Raw genomic sequence first — 5,640 nt, 5'->3', positions numbered from 1 at the left:
CCTTCAGACCACTTTGTCACAGGAGTTTCAGTTCTTTGCTGTATCTCTCATCATAAGCTGTTTTGCAGGTTAAATACTTTTCTTTAATATAAACTTATGGCTGGCTCTATAAAAGAGATAAAAATTATAAAGTATATCTGAGCAACTCAGTCTAATAGAAGGTGTCCCCCCTGCCCACAGCAGGATGACTTGGAATTAGATGACTTTTAAAGGTTCCTTCCACACTATGATTCCATGATTCTGTGATCCATGGTTCCATGATTTATTACTCTGCCACTGGGGGAACACTGATACCAAAGTCTACAGAGAAGTGTCTGATAGTGGTAGGTACTGCAACATGTCTGGGACCTTGGTGGAGAATGGCCCAGCATTCTCCTGAAGTAGTGTGGACAATGGTAATTACAGCAGGGGACATGAAGCTCTTCAAGGTAAATACAGAGGCATACCAGGCAAGCAGTTGGGTAGAGAGCCTCGTGACATCTTTCTCCTCATCACTGCAGGGGAAGAGAACGGATGGTGAATGTTACTAAACAGCAGCTGAATGTGGGGAATGCTGTAAAATGGTTCATGTCACATGACCCTGAGTAAGAAGAAGCCCATGTTCTGCTAGCTGAACATTTGGTACTAAAGCATGGATGCTGCTTGGGAAAAAATGTGAGCATGTCCCATGTTTCATTCTCTCAGTGATAGTCTAGCTGAAACAGCTTGGAGGCAGATGCTGCAAAATGATACTGCTCTCAGAAGGATTTGGGATGTCATCTGAAAAAAAAAGTGATGCACCACTGTTCCATAGTTTTGGTTTTGTTGGCAACCCCTTGGGAATGGATTTGAAGAAGGAAACAATGCGTGTGCGAATATTTCAAGTGATTCACAGAGTGGTTGTGTGACACATGGAAACTTTGGTGAACTCCTGATGCATTTCAGCCCACATATCAATGGAAAAATTTGAAAGATGGCTCCAACTCCAGTGGGTTTCAGAAATCCCTTCCACAGATCTCTGCTGTGTTTTTGAGCTAGTCCAGAGGCATTGTAATACTTTCCTACTAGAATGCCTATCCTTACCCCAGTATCACCTGAAAGATTTTTGTAGCTGGAAATGAACGTGGATACAGGAGAAAATGTTGCTTGCACATATTTTGTACATCTGTGCTAAAATGCATAGCACTGAGGGAGAAGCCATGTGAGTCAGACTGTTCCTTTCCACTCTGTAGAGACTTGCCAAAGGTCTGAATTTACACAAATACACCACAGAAATGTTTTCCTCTCCCAGCAGTGCACGAGACGTGTGTGCTGCCTCTAGAGAAGCTGTTGCCTCTGCAGTTTTTTGCTGCCTTCAGCAGGAAGCAGGTTCAGCAATGCCCACCTCAAGCACCTGCTCTCCATCTGTCAGCAGCAAACGCTCTTGAGCTGACAAAGTGCTACCAGCGAGATTCACGGCGCAGCGCTGGAGCCCCGCTTCATCAGACCAGTGACCCGGAACCATTGCTATAGATTTTCAATGAGAGCACGTTGGGGAGTTGAAATGACCGTGCTCCCCTTGATAAGCAAGGGCATGGAAAGGTGGCAAGGACACAGGAGATCGATAAGAGCTTTAAAACTACCCTGTGCAGATGTCGAGCCTTGATCTCACATGCAGTCACAGGGAAGCATTACAGCTATCCATTTTCCTATTTGCTCTAGCAGGATTTCTTGTTCCAGTAAAGTCCTTTGTCTGCAGTGCCAGCCCTGGGGTCTGTTGGTCAAGGATTTATAGCCTCTTGGTGGGCTTACACCTCAGCCATGGACAAAGTAGAACCATAGCATCACAGAACAGTTTGGTTTGGAAGGGACCTTCACACGTGATCTAATCTGATCTGACCGCCCCCCCACCCGCCACTGGCAGGCACATCTTCCGCTAGAGCAGACTGCTCAGAGCCCCATCCAATCTGCCCCTGAGTATTTCCAGGTATGGGGTATCCGTCATATATAATTTTTACCTTCTTTGGAAGCTGTCAAACATGCTGCTAGTACTGAACTGCCAGATTCTTCCGTGTTTTTTTCACTCTGGCTCCAGAACATCTCCAGAATGCTCCAAGTATTTTACCTATGAGAAAACACTTGAACTTTACAGCATGGATTTGTGTTAGAATAACCTCTCTGCCACAGAGAAATTATTCCATCGTATATTTTGAAACCTTCTTCCAGACAAAAGCAGAGTGATGTGTGATGCTGGGGATGAAAAAGAGCACTATCATTTCCAAAAGACATCATATGCCTGCTTTCCAGGTCCTTTCCATTACATTTCCTTGAAAAGCAAAGTCAGTCTTGTACTTGTTTTCAGCTGACCTTGCCCAGCTGATTTCCACTGACTGAGGCAGAAAAACTTACCAGTAGTGGAGAAAAGACAAGAAAACAGTTGTGGAGCATCTTTTCTTTCACTCTCACAATTTCTATGGTTCCAGTCAGGCATTATAATTGTTCATGACATTTTTGTTTTCTTCTCTTCTCATAGAATCCAGACTAGAAATTTGTGCTCATCTACAATTCCCCAAGTTCTTACTTCATTGTGCAACTGGCCGTGAAACATTTATAACACAGCTTGTTTTCTGTGGCTTCTGGAGTCCACTCTGTAGTTCCAGTAGGTTTACAAAGACCCCACTGTTGGAGGTGGGTTACTTGAAAATTTTGTCTTACCCTTCAATGTAAGGAGTTGGCAAAAAGGGTGACTGACTCCATGGTTAGGGACCCCGAACTTGCTCCGCTTTTGGCCTGCCACTTTTTCACTTGCATCAGGAGAACTCCACACTAGAAAGAAATGAGAGGATTCACAACTGGTCTTCCAACTGCCCAAACAAGCAAAATGAGATTTTGTGATGTTAATGAGCTGCTGGCATTGACTGGCACAGTGCATATTTATTATCTGGGTGCAAGAGGCCTGATCTGATAGATTGAGACACATCCCATTATGTTTGTGCCACCCAACACCTGTCCCTCATTGTCTCCAGGCTTGCCATTATTTTGCTAGATAACAACTTTGATTTCCTTTGAAAGGAATTTATGGCAGGAGCTGAATTTTGTTATGTGGTCATGACACACAACAACAACACTTACACACAACCCGGCACAGCAGAGACCAGATTAGTCTGGGCAATGCAAATTCTAAGCAATTCATATCTGGATCCACTTAGACTCCAGCAGAAAATAGGCACTTGATTTTCAGAAGTGTTCAGGCACCTGTTGAAGGGTGACTTTTCTTCCGGCATTGTACTAAGCATTTCTTTGCATCTTCTGAAGCCAAGATCCTTTTAACAACATAATCTGCATGTCTGAAAAATACCTTACTCCAGGTTTGAAGACCAGGGACAGCACCATTTTTCTCTGCTGTAAGCAGCAAACTCATTTCCACGAAGGAGGACACTTATGGGAAGGGTGGCAGAACATTTATGCAGTTGCAGCAGCTGAAGAAGAAGGAACTTCTCCTCATGGGCTTTCTGGACCCCAGGATGCTGATGGGAGATGTGTGCAGCAGCCTCATGCTTCCCAGGGCATTGCCTCCATGAATCAGTTTCCCACTGTGTCAATCCTTGCCTGAACATGCTATCCCATGACCCTTCATTACATTCTGCTTCTATCTTTTTCAGGTATTAATATGTGCTGAAACACTGCTATATTGATGATAATAATTATCTTCATAATAAACTGACTTGATCCAGGCAGACAGATGGATGGAAAAGTGAGAAAAGAACTAAAAAAGGGCACACAGATTAATAGTTTGGAAGGGAAGAGAAAGCAGATGGTGGGTGAATTCATTAGTTTAGAGCAACTGTATACACCCCCTTCTTTCTTCCCAAGCTGCAGCTAAGTTTTGCTGCTCATATTTGTAATCTTCCTCCCCCTGACTGGCAGCTCCCTGTAATGCTTGCTATCGTTGCAGCACAGCCCTTAAAGCATGCACACAGCAGCTCTGATTTACCTGTAACAAAGCAAAGCCACAGCCAAGCCATCTTCCCAGCTCTGCAATAAATCCAGGTGAGAATCCAAGGCATTGTAAGCCATTACTTGCTGGGTTTAGGCATACAGAGAATGTTAGTTTGAAAACAGGATCATGTGTCCTTTTGTTGCCACAAGAGCTTTGTGAGCCATGTAGGTACCAAGCTGTAAACTTCTGTTCTGATGTTCAAAGAGACTGAACTGGGTTTTGCTACAAGAGCAGTCAATTAAATATAAGTGCATGGAGTGACAGAACAAGGAGAATTAGTTTCAAACAAATAAAGGGTGGATTTAGACTGGATATTGGGAATAAAATATTGACTGTGAGAGTCACTGGCACAGGTTTCCTAGAGAAGTTGTGGATGCCCCATCCCAGAAGTGTTCAAGGCCAGATTGGATGGAGCTCTGAGAAACCTGGTCAAGTATAAGGTGCCCCTGCCCATGGCACAGGGATTGGACTGGATGAACTTTTAAAGTCCTTTCAAACCCACATCATTCTGTCGTAAATGTACTGCTTCCCAAACAATGATCCGATCACTGCTGTCCCACCAAAGGCTGCTGGAAGCAGCTGGATTCCCTTGAGCATATGTATGAATTCAGAAAATATCCCAGAGGGTTTCAGACATAACTCTGCCCTGGCCAGCAGATCTGTGGCAGAGAAAATGCATGCATTGCAGTAGAAGGGGCTTCCAAGGTCCATTCATCCTGATGAGAATAATAGAATTTGTCAGGGAAGCCCCTCTCAGCCACCAGCAGTGGCTGTGTCCCTTTCCCAGCATGGACTGATTTCCAGAATACATCTTCCCCTATGGGTTCACCTGCATACACAGAGGAGTCTATCTTGCAGCTCCTTTGGAGAGGCTCAGCACACATTCCCCAAGGGCTGGGACCCTTCCTCTTTTTGACCCTCTAGCCAGTACCAAATCCCAGAGTGGAAGCTGCTCCCAAAACAAACGCAAGGGTGGACTGAGGCATGCTGAATCAAATGTTAAGTCAGTAATTAAGTTAATTGAGCTTTCGATCTGGCCCATAAATAGCTTTTACATCTTAGCATGATGATTTTGCCTGTTGCTAATTTGACTAATTAATTCAACTAATTCTACATGTTGTAGAACTATTGGTATTGGGGAAACAAATGCTTAATTTAAAAGCTAATCAAGGAACAGGCTGCAGTCAAAAAAGGCAGATGGATGAAATGGGTTATCACTGAGTTTTCATCATTTTCAGTGGAGGAAGGCAGGCTTGGTAACCTTAAGAGAGAGATCTCATGCTTGAGTGAGAAGCACAAGAGATAAAAAATTTCTGACTGACATAACTAAAGCTGACCGGTTTTTTACCAAGCCATTGGTGAAGTTTCCTCATCTCCTACAGTGAGCAATCACATTGTTAATTTTCCACATTGTTTAAAGGATTTCAGAACTTGTGGTTCAAAATGTTTGTAGTACTTAAATGAAAGTGCTGATGCCCAGCCAAATACTTTTATTCTGGCCATAAAATGTTACTTTGTGAGTGTACAAACTATGTTAAGATTGGATTGCATTTTCTAAGATGATGATTGGAAATATTTCAGGAAATTCTGTTTGGGGTTTTCATTAGAAGGATATATAGGGATACTTTATACATGTGTGCATTTTCTTTCTTTGTAACATGCTGCACGTCTACACTCTCTAT

General features: G+C 43.4%; 1 long non-coding RNA gene across 1 annotated transcript; it reads left to right on the top strand.

Moving 5' to 3' along the window:
* Positions 1 to 294: 294 nt before the first annotated feature.
* On the top strand, positions 295 to 4,109 carry LOC135290075 (uncharacterized). The gene is made up of 3 exons (XR_010352789.1): positions 295 to 428; positions 3,621 to 3,775; positions 3,914 to 4,109. It is a non-coding gene; the product is annotated as an uncharacterized LOC135290075 (long non-coding RNA).
* Positions 4,110 to 5,640: the final 1,531 nt, after the last annotated feature.

The sequence above is a fragment of the Passer domesticus genome, chromosome Z, assembly GCF_036417665.1.
Source record: "Passer domesticus isolate bPasDom1 chromosome Z, bPasDom1.hap1, whole genome shotgun sequence".
Lineage (NCBI taxonomy): Eukaryota > Metazoa > Chordata > Aves > Passeriformes > Passeridae > Passer > Passer domesticus.
The sequence above is the reverse complement of the archived record's forward strand: the minus strand, read 5'-3'. Positions and strand labels throughout refer to the sequence as shown.